Below are 23351 nucleotides of genomic sequence, written 5' to 3'. Positions count from 1 at the left end.
GGCTCGGGAACCCGGCTTGGGTTTATGCCGTCCTGGAGGGGCTGGGCTGCCAAGAGAGGAGGTGGAAAAGGCTCTGGGACAAAGGGGAGAAAGAGGTAACCCCTTTACTGATTTAATAATAATAATGTTGGTATTTGTTAAGCGCTTACTATGTGCAGAGCACTGTTCTAAGCGCTGGGGTAGATACAGGGTCATCAGGTTGTCCCACGTGAGGCTCACAATCTTCACCCCCCTTTTACAGATGAGGTAACTGAGGCACAGAGAAGTTAGGCGTCTTGCCCGCGGTCACACAGCTGACGAGTGGCGGAGCCGGGATTCGAACCCATGACCTCGGACTCCCAAGCCCGGGCTCTTTCCACTGAGCCCCGCTGCTTCTTATGGTAAAACACTTACTATGCGTCAAGCACTGTTCTAAGTGCTGGGGTATATAAAAGTTCATCAGGTTGGGCCCAGCCCACGTCCCTCATGGGGCTCACAGTCTAAGTAATCAGTCAATCACATTTATTGAGCACTCACTGTGTGCTGAGCCCTGTACTTTGGGGAAGCAGCGTGGCTCAGTGGAAAGAGCACGGGCTTGGGAGTCAGAGGTCATGAGTTCGAATGCCGGCCCCGCCACTCGTCAGCCGTGTGACTGTGGGCAAGTCACTTCACTTCTCGGCGCCTCAGTCACCTCATCTGTAAAATGGGGATTAAGACTGTGAGCCCCACGTGGGACAACCTGATTCCCTTGCGTCTACCCCAGCGCTTAGAACAGTGCTCGGCACATAGTAAGCGCTTAATAAATGCCAACGTGCTAAGTGCTTGGGAGAGCACAGTATAACAGAGTTGGTAGACGCATTCTCTCACCACAATAAGTTTACATCTAGATGGGGAGACGGACACTAATATAAGTAAAATAAACTGTGGATATGTACTTAAGTGCTGTGGGGCCGAGGGAAGGCTGGAAAAAGGGAGTAATTCCAAATTCAAGGGTGATGTAGAGAGGAGAAGAGGAAATGAGGGCTTACGCAGGGAAGCAGAAGGGACAACAGGTTTTTAATCCCCATTTTACAAATGAGGAAACTGAGGCACAGAGAAGTTAAACGACTTGCCCGACAAGCCATTGGCAAAACCTAGATAAGAACCTCCAGGTCCTCTGATTCCCAGACCTGTGTTCTTTCCACTTAGCCACAGTGTTTCTCCTCCATTCTCATCTGGCCCTGTGACTCTAATGAACAAATTTAGAAGACATACAAGAGCCGGAACAGCAAAACAGATTCAAGGTCTCTCAGACGTTACCAGGTGCATCTCCACCCCCATGGAATTTGATTTGTCCTCCTTCACGCTGAAATTCTGATGAGTATCATCCTTATTGTGGCCTTACAGACTCTCATCACGGAGAGGCACAAGCTCCTGGAAGAGGCAGGCCGAGAAACCTGAGGCCAATTTCCCGGTCGGTTCCGCTCCCCTCCCCGACACACATAGCGGCCCTAACCCCTCTCCTCCACCCCCACCATCTCTCCCTTCCAGCCACTCCCTGGGGCTCCTGGCCTATCCTACTCTCAGCCCACATATGCCAAAAAAAAAAATGAAAAAGGAAGGTAATGTGCTCTAAAGAGAGACAAAGCCTTTTTTTTCCTTTGTTAGAATATTGTACTTTCGGAGCTGTTCTAGAGACTGGCTGCAGCATGTTCAGATACAAATTTGAGCCTTACCAAGTTGGTTTGGGCTGATTTTCCCAGGATGGCTGCAAAGCCCATTCATTCATTCAATAGTATTTATTGAGCGCTTACTATGTGCGGAGCACTGTACTAAGCGCTTGGAATGTACAAATCGGTAACAGCTGGAGACGGTCCCTGCCCTTCGATGGGCTTACAGTCTAATCGGGGAGACAGACAAAAACAATAGCAATAAATAGAATCGAGGGGATGAACATCTCATTAAAACAATAGCAAATAAAGAGAATCAAGGTGATGTACATCTCGTTAACAAAATAAATAGGGTAATGAAAATATATACAGTTAAGCGGATGAGTACAGTGCTGAGGGGAGGGGAAAGGAGAGGGGGAAGAGCAGAGGGAAAGGGGGGAAAAGAGGGCTTAGCTGAGGGGAGGTGAAGGGGGGATAGAGAGGGAGCAGAGGGAAAAGGGGGAGCTCAGTCTGGGAAGGCCTCTCGGAGGAGGTGAGCTCTAAGTAGGGTTTTGAAGAGGGGAAGAGAATCGGTTTGGCGGAGGGGAGGGGGGAGGGCGTTCCGGGACCGTGGGAGGACGTGGCCCGGGGGTCCACGGCGGGATGGGCGAGAACAGGGGACGGTGAGGAGGCGGGCGGCAGAGGAGCGGAGCGTGCGGGGTGGGCGGTAGAAAGAGAGAAGGGAGGAGAGGTAGGAGGGGGCGAGGTGATGGACAGCCTTGAAGCCATTGGCTGTGCTCTGGGTGAGCAGAACATCGGGTGGAGGAATGGGCTCACGGAGGAGGCAAAGTCCACCGGTAATTATTCCAAACGTACGTCCGAGCTGCTTGCCAGGTTGAGTCACTGTTAAAGGAGCTCGGTTTACATTCCTACTTTCAGAGGTCTTCTGGGACCTGAAAGCACAGGCCTGGAAGTCAGAGAAACTGGGTTCTAATTCCGCATTCTCCACTTGACTGCTGTGTGATCTTGGACAAATCACTTCACTTCTCTGTGCCTCAGTTTCCTCTTCTGTAAAAGCGGGATTAAGACTGCGAGCCCCATGTGGGACGTGAACGGTGTCCAAACCATTGCCTTTTATCTACCCTAGTGCTTAGTCCGTTGCCTAGCACATAGTAAGAACTTAACAGATAATGCAAAAAAAAAAAAAAAAAGAGGTTTTCCACTGTTGTCAGCACACCTGGGCACCAGATGCAGATGGAGGAACAACTTTCAAGTATCAGTACACTGGGCCGGCCACACTCCAGGAGAAAGGCAAGACTGACTCCTCTGAGCCTCGAATGGGACCACCTCGAACCCCACTGGGGGATCTCTGTGGTGGGAATCTCCGAGAGATCCAGATGGCATCGTTCTTGCCACCGCCCATAAGGCTGACTTAACCAATTCAGCCACTTGTCAGCTGTGTGACTTTGGGCAAGTCACTTCACTTCTCTGTGCCTCAGTTACCTCATCTGTAAAATGGGGATTCACTGTGAGCCTCACGCGGGACAACCTGATGACCCTGTATCTACCCCAGCGCTTAGAACAGTGCTCGGCACATAGTAAGCGCTTAACAAATACCAACCTTATTATTATTTTACAGACGAAGTAATTGAGGCACAGGGAAGTGAATGACTTGCCCAAGGCCACACAGCAGGCAAGTGGCGGAGCTGGGATTAGAACCCGTGAGCTTCTGACTCCCAGACCCGTGGTCTAACCGCTACGCCATGCTGCTTCCCGTGATTTGAGGCTCTCTCAGCTGGAGAGGTCCACTCTGAAGGCAATTTCCCCCAGTTATAAAGTCAATAAGGCCTTCTGGCTGGCAGTGGCCCCCTGACCTAGGGGAGGAGGCCCAGGGCACAGAGGCCAGAACCGTGCCTTCCCTTATTAAATGAGAGCGCGGCATTTAATCTGCTTCTTTCACCACCCGCCATTTAGCGGGTTGTAAAGGGAGTTGGGGGCCCCCCCCAGAAGAAGATCCCCCGTTAACAAGAAGCGAGGCAGCTGGAGATCACATAACCCTGCCAGAGTGATTGTGTATTCAGAAATAATGAGCATTTCGCCGGTTTTGAAGTGTTGGGAGCCGCGCTTCAGAACCGGGCGTTTCTCGGGGGGCCGTGGGGGGAGGGGGCGTCTCTCCCCGATCCCCCTCTCCGGGGGTACAGAGCGTAGGGGACATGAAATACTTCCACCTGGATCTAGGCTGTTTCTTCTCATCCTTCAGGGCTGTTATTCCAAACGCAGAGGCCCCACTCCCACTGCTAATGAAACAGGGGGAAGCCAGTACAGCTAACTGAATTACTTCTCCCCGGCGCGTTTGCCACCAAAACAACAGAAGAGATCTGCGAAATGAACCGACGTGGACAATGGCCCCCTCGCTGCCGTGGGGGTGACGGGTCTTTCCGATTCGTTTCGCTGCTCGTATCCCACGCGCTCCTTTTTTTTTTTTTCTGATGGAATTTGTTAAGCATCTACTATGTACCGCGCACTGTACTGAGCACTGGGGTAGATACAGGGTTGTCAGGTTGGGCACAGTCCCTGTCCCGCACTGTCCTCATTTTACAAATGAGGTAACTGAGACACAGAGAAGTGAAGCGACTGGCCCCAGGTCACACAGCAGACAAGTAGCGGAGTCAGGATTAGAACCCAGGTCCTTCTGACTCCCAGGCCCGTGCTCTATCCACTAGGCCATGCTCCCCCTCCCCCCGTCATCCAGTTCACCCGTTCAGTCAATCGTATTTATCGAGCGCTCTGCGCAAAGCACTGTGCCGAGCGCTTACGCCACTCATCCCCCCACCTTCTCTCCGGCCGCTACCCTCTATCTCCTTTTGCAGATGGTTTCGGGAGTGCACTCGATAATTGAATTACCTGTTCAGTCCCCTGTTTCTCAGTTTCCTCCCCTGAAAATAAAATCCCATATGCCTCTGAAGTTTCGAGCCTCCGGTGTTATAAACATCCTTCTCTTCAGACCCGTGACAAGAGGTAATGTAGCTCTTCCTCCTCTACATTGCCGTATAAAGGAGTTTAGAAGCCTGTGACAGCGACCCGCAGAGGTAAGGGATACTAGACTGGTGGGGGAGGACAGACCTGAGAAGCTCTTTTCAGGAAGCCAAGTGGTTGGTAAAGGTTGCCATCTCATTAAATCCATTTTCTCTGGGTGGGGAGTGGCCTGGAGGGAATTTGCCACCTTTGGGCTGGCGTCCAGTGCCCTGATCGTGGGACGTGACTGGGCGACAGTGAATATCCTTCCTCTCTGCCGCGGGATTGTGACAGATAGGAGCTCTGAACCTGCACACCGGCGGCAGGAATCGGAAAACGTATGGCATTTCGTTAACGCAGTTCGTCACTTGGCGGAATCATTAGAGCGCGGGCTGGAGGCAGAGAGCGTGAGGGGAGCGGGGGGCTGGTGGTGGGGCAGAACGACCGCTGTTGAAGAGGATTTGTTTTAAAGTGGGGGGAGGAGAAATGACTAATCGAGACGATCAATACCTGAAAATGACACGGTTCCAAATTAAAAGCCCAGAGTTCTAGCTGAGTTTAATTACAGTGAGATCCGAGTGGCAGCGCGACTCAGAGCTGAAGCCGACTGATGCCAAAGATGCCTTGAGAGTCAGTGTCACTGGCTCGGCCCCTACACGGCCTGGACTCATTAATCTTGGATGTAGATTGTAAGCTCACTGCGGGCAGGGAACGTGTTCACCAACTCTACCGTGCTCTGCGCACACGGGGCCTAGTGGACAGAGCACAAGCCTGGAAGTCAGAAAGACCTGGGTTCTAATCCTTGCTCTGCCACTTGTCTGCTATGTGACTTGTCTGCAAGTCACTTCACTTCTCTGTGCCTCAGTTCCCTCTTTTGTCAAATGGAGGTGAAGACTGTGAGCCCCAGGTGGGGCGTGGACCGAGTCCAACCTAATTAGCTGACATCTACCCCAGCGTTTAGTACAGTGCCTGGCACATAATAAGTGCCTAATAAATACTATTAACAACAAGGAGCAGTAAGTGCTCAATAAATACGATCGATCGATTGATTGACTGGATGTAGATAAGTCCAGCGGATCCGTTTTAACTTTCCCTCACGATATGGAGTAAGAACACTGTCACAGTCAAAGTGATGGGACAACTTGAACTCCGGTCACGATGGGAAAGTGGTGGGACAACCTTGCTGGTGACCAGTCAGTAGGAGTTGCTTAGTACAGTGCTCTGCACACAGTAAACACTCGATACATATGATTCTAATCCCGGCTCTGCCGCTTGTCAGCTGCGTGACTCTGGGCAAGTCACTTCACTTCTCTGTGCCTCAGTTACCTCATCTGGAAAGTGGGGATTAAGACTGTGAGCCCCGCGTGGGACCTGCTTACCCTGTATCTCCCCCAGCGCTTAGAACAGTGCTCGGCACACAGTAAGCGCTTAACAAATGCCAACATTATTATTATTATTATTATTAAGACTGCTTGGTCGATAAGTCAGATCCTCAGATGGCAACCGGGCAGGGATTTAAAAATGGAATCTCTTTCTCAGAGTTTGGGATTTGCATCCCAGCTAGGTGGAGATGCAGACTGGGCAACAGAGTTCCTCCTCAACTGAAACCAGTAGACAACGATGTGGATTCAGTAGCATGAGAAGTAGGCTCCAGGAGGCGGGTGGGTTTGGGGGAGGGTTCTAAGCCCGGCTCCGCCACTTGTCTGCTGCGTGACCTTGAGCAAGTCACTTAACTTCTCTGGGGGCCTCAGTGACCTCATTTGTAAAATGGGGATTAAGAGAATGATTCCCCAGGTGGGGCAGGGACTGTGTCCAACCTGATCAACTCGAATCAGAACTTAGGTGCTTGGCACAGAGTATGCGCTTAGCAAGTACCATTATTATTATTATTTAGCCGTAGAGTCTCTGCATTTGACCCTGTTTCTTCAGGCGAGTTAGCCAGCTGAAGCTGGGACAGGAAGATGCGGCCATTTTCCATTATTCCTGCCCCTGAACCTACCTCAGCGATTCAAACGTCAACCCGGTTCTGACCTCAGAATAGTCCGGAAGGTCCTGGTTGGCTGCAGCAGAGGGGAGGATGATGGGTTGAGAGTCTGACAAGGTCATCACCCAGCACCTTGAGACATCAGCTGTCAGTCATGTCAACCAGAGCCACTCAGATGGCGTGCTCGGGGCCACTCCATATTATTCGGGCCAAATGAAGACTGAGGTGGTTCTCCGGAGGAAGAGGATTAATGGGAAACCAGGCCAAGGTTCTCCTGCCTCTCACCTTCCCAGAATGCCCAATTACCCCCCCCCCCCCCCGACTCTGCCCAGGTGATTTTTAATCCAAAACCGCTGCCGAGGGAAGAAAGCAGCGTAGGGTGGCCGGAAGCAGCGTGGCTCAGTGGAAAGAGCCTGGGCTTCGGAGTCAGAGGTCACGGGTTCGACTCTGCCTCTTGGCAGCTGTGTGACTGTGGGCAAGTCACTTGTCTGTGCCTCAGTGATCTCCTCTGTAAAATGGGGATTAACTGTGAGCCTCATGTGGGACAACCTGTATCTACCCCAGCACTCAGAACAGTGCTCTGCACACAGTAAGCACTTAACAAATACCAACATTATTATTATTATTATCTGTCCAGTTTTCAGCTCGTCTGTCCCCTACTTAGTACTACTACTAATTAGGAGGATTTATGCCTGATGTTTATAGTTTAAACCTCCACTATCCCTTCGCTTACGGTCCTAATGTAGCATTCCACATCTTGGAAATGGAGCCCAGGATGGGAAGGTCACGTCGTTATGCTGAAGTGAGGAAAACCACGTGTTGTTTCACAGATGGGGGAAACTGAGGCCCAGCAGGATGGAATCGACGTGCTCGTAGTCTTTCCCGGAGTTGCTAGTTGAACTGGAAATAGAGTCCACATATTCTGCATTCCGGTCTAGCTCCCTGTTCAACAGAATATAGCACTCTGCTTAGCAGGTGAAGGAGAAGGAACAGAGAGCCAGGCAAGTCAGTGGGTAGCGTGCTAACTTCAGATTCAGTGTATTCAATAAAGTGATCTGTCAATTTGCCAAAAGCGGCGGATTCGTAGGGGGTCTTCCCCATACATTCTGAAAGCCACTGAGCCTTGATCAGCTACCCCAGGGACATTCATCCTGTAGATTGTGGGCAGGGATCATTTCTACCAATTCTATTGTATTGTACTATCCCAAGCGCTTAGCACAATGCTCTGCAGGTAAGAGGTTCTCAGTAAGTATCACTGATGAATAAATATCGCTAGGAGAATTACACCTCCATCCTACAGCTCCAAGTGGTCCAGTGGACACGATCGGGGATGGGAGATCGATGATTGCTACGAATCACCGGGTTTTGATCCCGTTCTGCCACGTCTGCTGCGTGACCTCAGGCGACTCATTTCACTTCTCTGTGCCTCAGTTACTCGTCTATGCAAAGGGATTAAGTCCATCAGCCCCACGTGGGACGTGGACTGGGTCAACCTGATTAACTTGTATCTACTCCGGCGCTTAGTACAGTGCCTGGCACATCGTAAGCTAGTAAGCTCTTAACAGATACCCTTAAAAATAATAATCAGGGAATTCATACTGAGCTCACATTGGATTGATTCTTTCTCTGCCGCTCTATGAGGGGCCACTGCTCATAGGCTACAACAGTTACTCCTTCTCGGTGCCCAATTCTCAAATTCCCCGACAACGAGAAGGCAGCGGGGGAGGCCCATCCGTGCTCTCAGCCAGCACGGCCCAATTAGCTAAGCCGAAGGTTACTTAAGGAGCACCAGAGCCCAAGCAGCAACCCTAGAGGGATGCATCTAGGCAATCGGGATCATAATCTTGTTCAGCTCATAATTGCAGCTGAAGAGAAAGGAGGGCAGAAAGGGAGGCTGAGTTTTGACTGAAAGAGCTTTAGGAGAATGTGATCAGAATACCATCCGAGGGGCTTGGAGGGCCCTTAAGTGATCCCTCGAAGAAAAGCTTAGCCGGGTAAGATGGCCGACGCTGCGGCAGAAGCACAACGGGTGCTGGGAGACGTCTATAAAAATAGATGTACATGTAGGAAAAGGTGACCGGGAATCTGGACCCAGGTAGCCAGTCTCCTGAGATGGTATGGGGAGAAGACTGGTGCAGGGAGAAAGAAAGAAAAATTGATGGGAATGAGGAAAGAAGATGGGGGGAAATGGGAGGGGAGAGAAAGGAGAAAAGGAATGAGATGAGAACAGCAAGGGGGTGTTATCTTCTCTCTGCAAGCCACCGTTATCTCCCCAATCCAAAACAGCCACTGCCAGCTGGTGCTAAACATTTGTCTAGAGTAAAGTTGCCCCTTGCTTGGCCACTGTCTGCTGTCCTTTGGGCAGCTAAGCTGGGCAGGAGTGGGTAAATGGAAGAAAGGCTGTCTGCACCCACCAAAATGGAGCCTTCTAGAATGGGACTAGATAGAGGAAGTGGCTCCCTAACTCTCTTCTCCTCCTCCTCTTCTTCCTCCTCCATCTCCTTTTCTTCCTCCTTCTCCTGTTCCTCCTCTTCCACCTCCTCTGCTTTTTCCCTGCGGAGGAAGCCCCTGCTACTGACACTACCTTTAAATGATGCAATTGCCACCTTCCGACCCAGCCAACAGGAAGACACGAATGGGTGGCAGGATGGAACCCTGAAAACCGGGACCATCACACCCCCCTCAAGATATCAGGTCACTGTGCATCACCGCAATCACCATGACCTGTCTCCCGGGAGTTCAAAGTCCTTTTCAGAGACTGTTTGATAAGCTTGGTTAGAGACAGTGTCGTTACCCCTATTTGACAGGTGGGGAAATGATTGGCCACCCAACATGACAGTAATTAATTGAGCGGCATACACCTCAATTTCCTTCTTCCCACCCGGGAATAAAACCCAGGAATCATTCCTCCTGCTCCCAGGGTGCTTTCCACCCAGGCCAAGCCGCCCCCAAACCTTCTGAATTGGGCAGTTGCAAGTGATTTCCTACCTCTTTCCACCCTCACTGCTTTCCTAGGAAAACCTCTGTCTTCTCTTTTCTCTCCCTCCTCTGCCCATCCATCTCTGGGGTGAATTTATAGCTTTAATAATGCAGCCATTCTTAGTAGTGTAACCATGCTGTTTTGCCCCCCTCTAAAGATTTTTAAAATTAAACCACTAATTAGAATGTTATTTTCCTATCAATCTGGCAACCCCAATTCCCGAATATCAGGTGTTTGCAGTACTCACGGTGCAGGGTGCGAACTTTCAGCTGGAAAATGCGTTGAATCAATTCATCGATCAATGGTGTATTACGGAGCGCTTACTGTACTCTACTAAGCGCTTGAGAGAGTGTAATACTAAGCATTTGAGAGAGTTGATAGACATGTTTCCTGCCCACAGTAAGCTTCCAGGCTAGTTAGAAGCCACGAGCGAAAGGCTCTGTCTACCTCCTGCTCCCTCGTCCAAGGGCCTGGGCAAGTGGGGATTTCTTGAACAGTGGAATGCCACGAACCCCTCTTCAATCAATGATGTTATTGAGCATTTACTATGTTCAAAGCACTGTACTAAGCACTTGGGAGAGTACAATACAACAGAATGAGCAGACACGCTCCCTGCGCATACTGAGCTTGAGAGAACCGCTTTGATTCTGAAATGTATTTCAGAGGTCTGTTTTCTTTGCCCTCCCCACAGCACCTTGCAAACAGGCAAGCTAGAATTTTTTGCAGTGACTTTTCCCTGCAAAACAGGAACGTGACTGAAGAAGCCGAGTGGACTAGTGGAAAGTGCGTGTCTGCCCCTTGTCTGCAGTGTGAGCTTGGACAAGTCATTTAACTTCTCTGTGCCTCAGTTTTCTCATCTGTATAATGGGGATTCAATTCCTGTTCTCCCTCCTACTTAACCTGTAAGCCCCGGGTAGGACAGGGACCGCCTCCAACCTAATTAGCTTGTACCTACCCCAGCGCTTAGCGCAGTTCTTGGCACGTAGTATGCCCGGAACAAATGCCACTCTCATAATCATGATTATTATTATTATTATCAGGAATCTGTATGGTCGAATTAGCAGCCAAGCGGTTAAACAGAATGGCTGGTACATTTAAGGTCATGTTTGTTTGTTTATGTAGCTAGTTCCAGGGCACTGACATTTTAATCATTTTCAAAAGCAAAAACAGTTCAGTCATTTAACAAACATTAATTACCAGTGGCAAAGAAAAAAAGAGGACCCTGTGCTTGCATCTGACTAAACCCTCTTACGGAGAATATTGAAACTTGTTCTTAGCTAACCTGACTGCGGATGGCCTGGCCCGCCTAGGAGCCTTCCGAAAGGCCGGAGCGTACTTGAGCATAGAGTGTGACTTGGAAATCAGGAAGCCTTATAAACAGACCTACCCTCTCAGCCTTGCTATGTTCACTGAATCAAAATGTTCTTGTTACAGTTGAGGTCATCAGAATTCTGGGTGAGAGCCAACAATCCCTTTTCAATAGGCTCTTTGATTTCCTTTCAGGTAAACCTGTAGTTCGGGCGAAGAAAGGCTCTCTCAACTTCTCTGCAAGTAACTGGTTCTCCATCACCGTTAAAAATACCTAGATGGATGATTGAGATCCTCTGTGGATCACTGAGCCCTGTCTCCAGGCAACCTCTGGCAAAGCATTCTGACATGTCACCCGCCTTCTTAAAAATCTCCAGGACTTGCCCAACCACCTTCGTATCAAACGAGAACTCCTCACCATTGGCTTTAAAGCACTCTGTCACCTTGCCCCCTCCTACCTTACCTCACTTCTCTCCTTCTACAACCCAGCCCCCCCAGCTTTGCTCCTCTAGTGCTCACCTCACTGTGCCCCAATCTCGCCTGTCTCGCCACCGACCTCCCCTTCTCCTGGACCGCCCTCCCTCCTCAAATCCGACAGATAATTACTCTCCCCCCTTCAAAGCCTTATTGAAGGCACATCTCCCACAAGAGGCTTTCCCAGGCTAAGCCCCACTTTTCCTGTGAAGCATCGTGGCTTAGTGGAAAGAGCCCGGGGTTGGGAGGCAGAGGTCGTGGGTTCTAATACCGGCTCCGTCACTTGTCAGCTGTGTGACTTCAGGCAAGTCACTTAACTTCTCTGTGCCTCAGTAACCTCATCTGTAAAATGGGGATTAAGACTGTGAGCCCCACGTGGGGCAACGTGCTAACCTTGTATCTACCCCAGTGCTTAGAAGATTCATTCATTCAATAGTATTTATTGAGCGCTTACTATGTGCAGAGCACTGTACTAAGCGCTTGGGATGAACAAGTCGGCAACAGATAGAGACGGTCCCTGCCGTTCGACGGGCTTACGGTCTAATCGGGGGAGACGGACAGACGAGAGCGATGGCGATAAACAGCGTCGAGGGGAAGAACATCTCGTAAAAACCGATGGCAACTAAATAGAATCGAGGCGATGTACAATTCATTAACAAAATAAATAGGGTAACGAAAATATATACAGTCGAGCGGACGAGTACGGTGCCGTGGGGATGGGAAGGGAGAGGTGGAGGAGCAGAGGGAAAAGGGGAAAATGAGGCTTTAGCTGCGGAGAGGTAAAGGGGGGATGGCAGAGGGAGTAGAGGGGGAAGAGGAGCTCAGTCTGGGAACGCCTCTTGGAGGAGGTGAGTTTTAAGTAGGGTTTTGAAGAGGGAAAGAGAATCGGTTTGGCGGAGGTGAGGAGGGAGGGCGTTCCGGGACCGCGGGAGGACGCGACCCGGGGGTCGACGGCGGGACGGGCGAGACCGAGGGACGGCGAGGAGGCGGGCGGCGGAGGAGCGGAGCGTGCGGGGTGGGCGGTGGAAAGAGAGAAGGGAGGAGAGGTAGGAAGGGGCGAGGTGACGGAGAGCCTCGAAGCCTAGAGTGAGGAGTTTTTGTTCGGAGCGGAGGTCGATAGGCAACCACTGGAGTTGTTTAAGAAGGGGAGTGACATGCCCAGATCGTTTCTGCGGGAAGATGAGCCGGGCAGCGGAGTGAAGAATAGACCGGAGCGGGGCGAGAGAGGAGGAAGGGAGGTCAGAGAGAAGAGTACTTGGCACGTACTAAGGGCTTAACAAATGCCATCATCATTGTTATCATTTTTATTTTCTTCATCTTCCACTCCCTTCTGAGTTGCCCTGACTTGCTCCCTTTGCTCTTCCCCACCTCCAGCGCCACAGCACTTATGTATATATCTGTAATTTTATTTATTTTTATTGATGCACGTTCCCCCCCGCCCCGGACTGTCAGCTCATTGTGGGCAGGGAATGTCAGTGTTTATTGTTGTATTGTACTTCCCCAAGCGCTTAGTACGGTGCTGTGCACATAGTAAGCACTTAATAAATACGACTGAATGAACTATTATCATTCATTCAATAGTATTTATTGAGCGCTTACTCTGTGCAGAGTACTGTACTAAGCACTGGGAAAGTACAAATCGGTAACAGATAGAGACTGGCCCTGCCCTTTGACGGGCTTACAGTCTAATCGGACTCGGACTAATAGGCTTACAGTCTAATCGGACTCGGACCAATAGTTATAATAACTATTATCGTTATTATTATTATTATAGTTAAGTATTTTCTACGTGTCAAACGTTGCTTTAAGCACTGGGGTAGATGCAAGCTAATCAGGTCCACATGGGGCTCACAGACTAAAGAGGGAGAACAAATGTTGAATCCTCATATTTTACAGTTGAGGAAGCTGAGTATAGAGAAATCAAGTGACTTGTCTAAGATTGGAGAGCCAGGATTAGAACCCAAGTCCTTTGACTCCCAGGTCTGTCCTCTTTCCTGTACATCACGGTGCTTCCCAAATCATGGGCTGTTCCTGAAGTCTTAGGAGACCTCGTTACAGCTCGTTGTGGATAGGGAACGTGCCTACAAACAATGTTGAACTCCATTCTCCCGAGCACTTAGTACAGTGCTTTGCACCAGCAAGCATTCAATCGATCAATCGTATTTATTGAGTGCTTACTGGGTACTTGCCCTACTGTGCACTTACCCTACTTTCCATGCAAAAGACAAGACTACAAAGAAAATATTTCAATCAACCAATCAATCGCCGGTATTCATTTAGCACTTACTTTGTGCCGAGCTCACCGAAGTAACGACTTGGGAGAGTATGGCACAACAGAGTTGGTAGACACGTTCCCCGGAAGCAGCATGGCTTAGCGGATAGAGCACGGGCCTGAGAATCAGATCGACCTGGGTTCTAATCCCGCCTCCACCACCTGCCTGCTGTGTGACCTTGGGCAAGTTATTTAACTTCTCTGTGCCTCAGTTACCTCATCTGTAAAATGGGGATGAGGACTGTGAGCCCCCTGTGGGACAGGGACTGTATCCAACCTAATTAGCTTGTATCTACCCAGGGCTTAGAACGGTGCTTAAAAAAGCACTTAACAAATAGCATTGTTATTATTATTATTATTGCAGACGAGAAGCAGCGTGGCTCAGTGTGGAAAGAGCCCGGGCTTGGGAGTCAGAGGTCGTGGGTTCTAATCCCGGCTCCGCCGCTTGCCAGCGGTGTGACTTTGGGCAAGTCACTTCACTTCTCTGGGCCTCAGTTACCTCATCTGTAAAATGGGGATGAAAACTGTGAGCCCCACGTGGGACAACCTGATCACCTTGTATTCCCCAGCGCTTAGAAAAGTGCTTTGCACATAGTAAGCGCTTAACAAATACCACCATTTATTTATTTTTATATTTATATAAATGCCACTGATTGGTTGATTGAAGCTAGTTCAACACCCCAGGAGGTCACCATTAGGTTGTCAACTTTACAGGATGTATCTTTCCAAGGAGGATAAAGTGGCAGAAGTTAGTGTTCATAATGGTGATCTGAAAAGATATTTGTCACACCCCCAACCCCAAATCACTTACATACATGTCTTTATATTATATATTATGCCTGATTTATTTATTCACAATAATGTCTTTCTCCCCCTCTAGACTATACGCTCGTTATGGGCAGGGAATGTCTCTGCTAATTCTGTTGGATTTTTCTCTGTTGTGTTGTATCCAGTGGTTAGTACAGTGCTCTGTGCATAGTAAGCACTTAATAAATACCACTGATTGGTTGACTGATAGATTTTCTGTGTAGACTGGTCCTTCGTATGGAAAATAGGGTTCCAAAAGAAGTTACTCTTCCTCCGTTAATCTTCTTGCTAAACATAATCATTCTTTTTCCCCCAGTTCCTGGGTGTTATGAAAAAAATTCACTTTGGAAATTCAGAGATCCCATACAGTCTCTTTTGCTTGAAATGAATATAAGGCATCCTCATGGCTTTTCACCGTATTAAAATTGCAGAGATGATTTGGCGAAGTTGAAGTCTCTGTGATGCCTCCCATTTGTCCAATGATTGCTATTGTCCATCTTGCCCTAAAATGATTGAACCCAGTTCTCTCTGGACAGAGCAATCTGTTGATTAGGCGATGTGGGAGATGAGCTTACCTTCTGAGGGCTTTTTAGGGCATAGATGTAGTGAACTAGCTGAAGTGAAACTTATGCACAATTTGCAGCGAGACATCAAACAGCTCCATAGAGTCTGAATGAGTTAATAGGCCTCTCCAAGTGGCCTGATTTCTTTTAGGAAGTAATGGGGGAGAGTTGGCTTCTGTTTAGAAAACTAGACCTCTTTTTGAAAAGACACTACACCATAGGGAAAGACTAAAGAAGTAGCAAGGTTTAGTGGTTTGAGCACGGGCCTGGAAGTCAAAAGGACCCGGGTTCTAATCCCAGCTCCGCCACTTGTCTGCTGTGTTACCTCGGGCAAGTTAGTTCACTTCTCTTTGCCTCAGTTAAATCATCCGTAAAATGGGGATTAAGACTGTGAGCCCCATTTGGAACATGAACTGTATTCGATCTCGTATCTACCACAGCACATAGTACAATGCCTGGCGCATGGTAAGTACTTAACAAATACCATATTAAAAAAAACCACAAAAATTAAAATAAAGTAGAGAACCCTGACGTGGCCAAATCAGAAAACCTAATCTACTGAGCAAGATCACGACTCCAGGATCTCTTCACCTTAGCTTGGCTCACATTCCATTTTCTCTTTTCCACATTGCTCTGTTTGTATGAACGATTCAGTTCGCTTGTTGTAATCCTGCCAGAAGGTAGATCGTTTAGGAAACGTCTGGAGAGGACATGCATTTTCACACGAGGATTGGCCCGGGGGAGGGGGAGACATAAGGACCTCCCTGTACTTGGTGTCCTAATAATCATAATAAAACGATAATAATAATTACAGTATTTGTTAAGTGCTTACTACGTGCCAGTCACTGTACTGAGTGCTGGCGTGGATGCAAGCAAATCGGGTTGGAGACAGTCCCTGTCTCACATGAGGCTCACGGTCTCAGTCCCCATTTTATAGCTGAGGTAGCTGAGGCACAGAGAAGTGAAGTGGTTTGCCCAAGGCCACAACAGACAAGTGGCAGAGCCAGAGTTAGAACCCATGACCTTTTGACTCCCAGGCCTGTGCTGTATCCACTACACCTTGTCCTTGGTGTCTGTCTTTCCTGATCCCTCCGGTTTTACCACTTTGCTTTGATATCATGAGAGCTGGGTCACGTGGAAAGTCAAACTACCCTATCTTGGTTCTTTGTTTCTTCTTTAGGGATATCAGTCCCATGCACACCAGCCCTCTGCCCTTCTCCCTTCCCACTGACGTTCCCCTTTTCTGCTCTTGGGGCTTTTAGGGTAGAGAAGTCTACAAGTTTAGAGCTGCCTCCTCGACAAGCTCAGGAAACTCCTCAGTCCGGGGCCAACCTTTGCCACGCTTAAGAGAAAGACAGTCCCTCTTTCCATTTTTAAATCCATTTTTCCTGTCTCCAATTTATGGCTGAATTTCTTTCGGGATGTGGATCTCCAGCTTGCATTAAAGCGGGCAGGTGGATTTTCTCCCCGGACACCCGACTAGTTGCATAAATTTGGGCAAGGGGCTTTTGGGCCAGGGAGCTTAACCCCTTTGTGCCTATTTATTCATCCAGAAAAATAGCTATCCTAGGACCTGAGCATATTATGCATTTGCCAAGAAGCTTCTTTCAGCGTTTATATAGAACTTAGAGATCTTCAGACGAGAGGCCCTATTGAAATGCAAAGCATTTTTATCAGCAGAAGTGGATAGCTTAAGAAAAAAGTATTACGGCTTAATCCTTTAAATTGAATTTTATTTGGATTTTTTTTTTACTTGAATTCTCATGGTATTTAATTCCAATGCTAATCTCTGACTCCAGGCTTTTAATTTGTGATCCAGCGGACGGCATCTGTATTTTATTAGCCGGTAATAAGGCCCGGTTATGCACCGACTCTCCAGTCCTAGACATTCATTCTTCATCTAATCAGGCCTCTTCCCCTTACAGCACTATCGCCCGCTCATTAGAACTTCTTTCTTCTCCAACTTCTAATCTTTTTTCCAGTTGATCTGCCCCTTTGGTCAAGTCTAACCACTTTCTTTTATTTCTATTAACTGTCTACGCCTCCGTTCAGAAGAACCGGGGCTGAGTGTCCATCCTCATTTGTCTCCATTGTTCTCTGGGTTGCTATTATTCTTACAAGGTCAATAAGGAGAAAGGGGGAGGGGTGGGCTTCAATCAATTTACAATTGGTAATAACGATTCTCCCACAAGTGCGTCCTTCTGAAGGTTAGAGGGGCAATGCAGGTATTGTAGCTCCTTTTCTTTCAGCCGAACTTTCCAGTGAGAATCTCGCTCGGAGCCAAGGAAGACGTGATCCTTAGTTAAAGCCCTGCTAAACCCTCCCTTCTGAAATCACATTCTGGAGTTTCCTGGGACTTTTCTACATGTCGCGGAGCCTGCCGAGGAGAGGGACTAAATTCCCTCTTGCTCAAATTTAAGGTGACTAGATGGTTGCCATCCATCGATCAATCAGCGGTACTTATTGAGCACTTATTGTGTGCAGAACACCCAACTAAGTACTTGGGAGATTACAATACAACAGAGTTGGTAGACGTGTACCCTGACCACTGTGGCAAACAGTATGGCCTGGTCGAAACACCACAGACCTGGGAGTTAGAGAGTCAGGATTCCAATGCCGGCTCTGCGACTTGTCCGCTGTGTGACCTTGGGCAAGCAACTCCACTTCTCTGGACCTCAGTTACCACATCTGTAAAATGGGGATTTAAAGATGTGAGCCCCGTGCGGGACATGGACTGTGTCCAACCTGATTAGCTTGTATCTGTGCCAGCGCCCAGCACAGCGCCTGGCACATAGTAAGCACTTAACAAATAACATTAAAAAAAGAACAAAAATGAGTTGGCAGTCTAAAAGGGGAAAGAGACATTAATATAAATGATTTATGGATAATAAATGCTGTGAGGCTGAAGATGGGGTGGGTAAAGAGCTCAAAGTGTGCACATCTAGTTGCATAGGTGACACAGAAGGGAGAGGAAGTAGGGGGAAAGAGGGCTTAATCAGGCAAAGCCTCTGGAAGGAGATGTGACCTTAATAAGGCTTTGAAGATGGGGGGGCCAACAGGCAGGATCATCGAGATTTGGGAGGTTCTGTTCCAGCTCCTGAAAAGCTCAGAGTGGAACCCCCATTGGTGGGGGAAGAGAGCCTTTGTGGAGTGGCAGTGTCGGTGACTTGGTCAGATTCTGGCTATATTGTTTGGGCTAGACGGCGGCTTCTCCAGAAACAGAGGTAACCCCTGGTTCTCCCCGGGTTCTCTCCCACCCCACCCCCGTCTCAATCCTCCTCTTCTCTCTCTCTCTCTGCTGCTTTTGCATCCCGGTCTTTTAAAACGTCTAGACTTCGGGTTACTCTCCTCTCTTTGTAGAGTTGACTTCCTCTTTTCCATTCCGTGACGGCGCGTTCATATACGTCAGGGGCGTAACTGTGAGAAGCAGCGTGGCCTAGTGGATAGAATACAGGCCTGGGAGTCAGAGGACCTGGGTTCTAATCCCAGCTCTTCCACATGTCTGCTATGTGACCTTGGGAAAGTCACGTAACTTCACCGTGCCCCAGTTACCTCATCTGTAAAATAGGGATTAAGTCCGTGAGCCCCATGTAGGACATCGACTGTGTCCAATTTGATAAGCTCATATTACCCCAGCATTTAATACAGTGCCTGGCACATAAAAAGCACTTAATAAGTACCGTGTAAAAACACATCTCAAGAAGGGGTGTGGGGGCACATTCTCCTAATTTGAAAGAGAGGAAATTATTCATCTAAGTTATCAAAATAAGCCCTTGTCCATGAGCCCATGTCCTCAAAGTAATCAGAGAGGGCCTAGAAATCAGGCAGCTGGCCTAACTAAATTCAGAATAGAAATGAAAAAAAAATGAATGCATTTCTTTCCCTTTTGACAATTTTGGTTTTCCTGCGAATCTATAATAGGGAGGTTTCTACTACAAGTTGATACCTCTGTTTGCTTATATGACTGTATCTAGACTGTAAACTGATTGTGGGCAAGGAATGTTTCGGTTTATTGTTGTACTGTGCTTTTCCAAGTGCTTAGTACAGTGCTCTGCACATGGTAGGCACTCAATAAATACAAGTGAATAAATGAATGAATCTGAAGACATTAAAGGGACCAGTAGGAGGAAGGGAAGGAGGAGCATTAATTTCCTAAGGGACTGTGGGGCCTGGGGTGTTTAATCAATGGTATTTATTGAGTGCTTATATCTTACTAAGCAGCATGGCTTAGTGGAGAGAACACCGGCCTGGGAATCAGAAAATTCTAATCCCAGCTCTGCCACCTGTCTTCTGTGTGACCTTGGGCAAGTCACTTCACTTCTCTGGGCCTCAGTTACCTCATATGTCAAATGGGGATTAAAAGCGTGAGCCCTATATGGGACAGTGACTCTGTCCAACCTAACTCGAATCTATCCCAGTGCTTAGCACATAGAAGCATTTTAACAAGTACCATAAATATTATTGTCATTACTAAACGCTTTACTAAGCACTTGGGAAAGAACAGTACTGTAGAGATAGTAGACACATTCCCTGCCCATAAGGCGTTTATGGTCTAGACAGAAAAACAGACATTGAAATACATTACTAATAGGGGAATAGGAGTGCAGAAGGATCTGTGCGTAAGTGCTGTAGGGCTGAGGGTGGGGTGGTACTTCAGGGGTACAGATCTGAGTAATGTCTGTCTCCCGCTGTAGATTGTAAACTCCTAGGCCCAAGGATTGTGTGTGCCAACTCCATTTTATTGTACTTTCCCAAGCACTTAGTACAGTGTTCTGCCCTCAATAAATACCACTGATTGACTGACTGGTAGGCAAATAGACGGGAGGGTGAATAGAAGAAATGAGAACCTAATCAAAAATTCTTGCTCTTGGAATAGCGCGCCCTTCCCCCCTGCCCGAAATAGCTCCAGGTACAGAGACAATTGCCCCTCTCAGGGTCGCACCTGGAAAGTTTCCGGTTCTCTACCAGTCTCGGCTACCGGAGGGAGAGTCAAGCAGAGGCCTACCCATTCCATTCCTAGCTTGGCCAATGGCTAGCGAGTGGAAGACAATCTGCTTACCAGTCAAAACTCACGCGTGTTGGGCAGCAGCGGCGTGGGAGAGAGTCTAGGGTGGAGACTCAAGTTTACCGAGCGGAAGGAGGCAAAGGTAAACCATTTCTGTATTTTTACCAAGAAAACCTCTATGGATACACTACCGGAAAGATTGCAGATGGAGAGCGGGGCGTTCTGGAAGAGATGTGTCCATGGTGTTGCTTTGGGTCGGAAACGACTCGGCAACGTAAGACAAGACAAGGCAGAGACAGTTTGGTCTCTCCCTGTGCAGCTGTGGGGCTCCAGAAGATGAGAGGGACTCCTAGGGTGTGGATTTTGGGGAACTGCTCCGACTCACCGCACTCTAGGGTTAAACCGGGTGTCACTGAGTGTGAAAGGGGACTGTTAATGCCCAGACCTGCCCCCACCCACCCACCCCTGTTCCCGGCCCCACAGAACTTACGTACATATCTGTAATTTATTTATCTTAATGTCTTCCTCTTCCCCTTTCTATTCATTCATTCATTCCATTGTATTTACTGAGTGCTTACTGTGTGCGAAGCACCGTACTAAGCACTTGGAAAGTACAGTTCAGCAACAGAGAGAGACAATCCCTACCCAACAGTGGACTCTCAGTCTAGAAGGGAGAGACAGACAACAAAACAAAACAAATAGGCATCAATAGCATCAATATAAATAAATAGAATTATAGACATATACACATCATTAATAAAATAAATAGAATAATAAATATGTACCTATATACATAAGTGCTGTGGGGCAGGGAGGGTCCCTAGGTTGTAAACTCATTGCGGGCAGACAAGGGTCTGTTTATTTTTGTATTGTATTGTGTATTGTACTCTTCCAAGCGCTTAGTACAGTGCTCTGCACGCAGTAAGTGCCCACTAAATGCAACTGAATGAATGAATGAACAATGAGGCCAAATGGAATCTCTGTGACCCGATTGATTTAGGAAATTTTGCCAACCTGAAAACCTGGAATCAGAATGCTCTGAAATTAGTGCCTTCCATCTGGGAATGCTTAATCTCATCCTCACACAAGGATTGTGTGCCTGTTTTCATTATCTTCCTGTGAGCTGAGTGAGTCCCTGAAGGCAGGTAACCAAAGATCTTAAAGTTTACAGTGTAAACTTGTCAGTAAGACTTAACGTGAGTGACTGAGCTATGGAGTGTGGCTCTTACAGAGACTTTGACCCAGTGGATAGTTATCAATCAATCAGCCGTATTTATTGCGCACTTACTGTGTGAAGAGCACTATACTAAACGCTTGGGAGAGTACACTATAACGATATAACAGACACATTCCTGCCCAATCACAGGCAAGCACCTCGCCGACCGGAGGGAGGACCGGGGTTGGGGGGCGGCGAAATCCCAGCTTGATATTTTACAGTGAAGGAGAAACTTTCTCCTCCGTAATGGAAATCAAATTTGGAAAGATGCAAATGTATTTAAATCCCCTCAAGATGTTTGCCCTTGCTCAAAGATCCGCCTACAGAGAAGGCATGATTAAATATACAGGCAGGGTCAGGGATGGCATGGTTAAATGAAACCTATGGGCCCTCCCACAAAGAGCTTCTCACTGTAATCTCTTCCCCACAAAGGTTTTACCTGAGATATCAAATTTGCACACGGTACTAAATTGGATGTGGTTGTTACCCTTTGGAAAGGCATGGATGAAATTCAAAGGAACAGATGAGAGCATCAAATGATTAAAAGGATAGAAAAGAGATGTAGGAGGAAAGGTTTAAGGGATTGGGTACTTTCAAAACAAATAAAAGGGAAAACTAAAAACTTTTCACACACAGGTAAGCAGGTGGAATTCATTATGACAGGATATTGGCAAGGCAGAAAGTAGCAATAGATTCAAGAAGGGATTGGATGAATTAATGGAAAAGAGGCACATAATGATTTTTTACTGGTGATTGTTAAGCTCTTACTTTATGCCAGGCTCTGTACCGAGTGCTGGGAAGCAGCGTGGCTCAGTGGAAAGAGGTCACAGGATTGAATCCCGGCTCCGCTGCTAGTCAGCTGTGTGACCAAGTCGCTTAACTTCTCTGTGCCTCAGTTACCTCATCTGTCAAATGGGGATTAAAACTGTGAGCCCCACGTGGGACAACCTGATCGCCTTGTATCCCCCAGCGCTTAGAACAGTGCTTTGCACATAGTAAGCGCTTAACAAATGCCACAGTTTTAATCATGTTGGACAGAGTCCATATCCCAAATGAGGCTCGCAGTGTTAATCCCCACTTTACAGATGAGGCACAGAGAAGTTAAGTGGCTTGCCCAAGCTCACACAGCAGGCAAGTGGTGGAGCTGGGATTAGAACCCAGATCTAAACCCGTTCTCTTTAGGCCATGCTGTTTCTCCAGTGAATTATCAAAGGGACAAGGAAGTAGAATCTTAAGAAGAATTAAATCGATATGCAGATAGATGATGGATCTATGATAGGTTACTAGTGGGACAAATCAGCGATGTATTAAACATAGTACATGAGAAGCAGCCTGTCCTAGATTAAGACTCTGTGCCCCGAGAGGAACATGGACTGTGTCCAATCTGATTATCCTGTATCCACACCAGTGCTTAGAACAGTGCCTGGCTCCTAGTAAATGCTTAACAAGTACCGTTAAAAAAAAAATTTACCATAGTAGGCTCCTAAACATGAGGATGGATTCAAGAAGGTCAAACAACCAAACTGTTGCTCTTGGTAGGAACAGAACATTGTTTTGCATGGAACTCGGAATGGCTTGTCTTACATTCTAATGACCTTGACAACCCCCCCCCCCCCCGCCCCAAATGATCCTTCAAAACGAAATGACGTTCAATAAGGACAAAGGCAAAGAAGAAGGCCTTAGCAACACCAAGACTGGCCAGGCTCGAGTTCAGCAGAATGTGCACCCAACTGCATAACGAAGGCCTTTTGATTCCAATCAATCAATCATATTTATTGAGCACTTACTTTCTGCAGAGTGCTGTACTAAGCGATTGGCAGAGTACAGTATACCAATAAAACAGACACATTCTCTGCCCACAGCAAGCTTACATTCTAGAGGGGGAGACAGCCATTTATATAAATAAATTAATTACAACTATGTCCGTAAGTGCTGTGGGGCTGACCGGGGGCTGGGGGAGTTAAAGGAGCAAATCAAGGCAATGCAGAAAGGAGTGGGAGAAAAGGAAATGAGGGCTTAGTCAGGGAAGACCTCTTGGAGGAGATGTGCCTTAAATAAGGCTTTGAAGGTTGGAAGTGTAACTGTCAGATATGATAATAATAATGTTGGTATTTGTTAAG

The 23351-nt window shown here is 47.8% G+C and overlaps 1 protein-coding gene and 1 non-coding gene across 2 annotated transcripts in view; both read left to right on the top strand.

Moving 5' to 3' along the window:
- LOC107547863 (transmembrane protein 263-like) overlaps nt 1-23351 on the top strand; it is a 403142-nt gene that overhangs the window by 143349 nt on the left and 236442 nt on the right. The window lies entirely within an intron of this gene.
- Nucleotides 19935-20072, top strand: LOC114810911. The gene has a single exon (XR_003758601.1). It is a non-coding gene; the product is annotated as a small nucleolar RNA SNORA7 (small nucleolar RNA).

The sequence above is a fragment of the Ornithorhynchus anatinus genome, chromosome 3, assembly GCF_004115215.2.
Source record: "Ornithorhynchus anatinus isolate Pmale09 chromosome 3, mOrnAna1.pri.v4, whole genome shotgun sequence".
Classification (NCBI taxonomy): domain Eukaryota; kingdom Metazoa; phylum Chordata; class Mammalia; order Monotremata; family Ornithorhynchidae; genus Ornithorhynchus; species Ornithorhynchus anatinus.
Note: the sequence above shows the minus strand (reverse complement) of the source record. Positions and strands in the feature narration are given on the sequence as shown.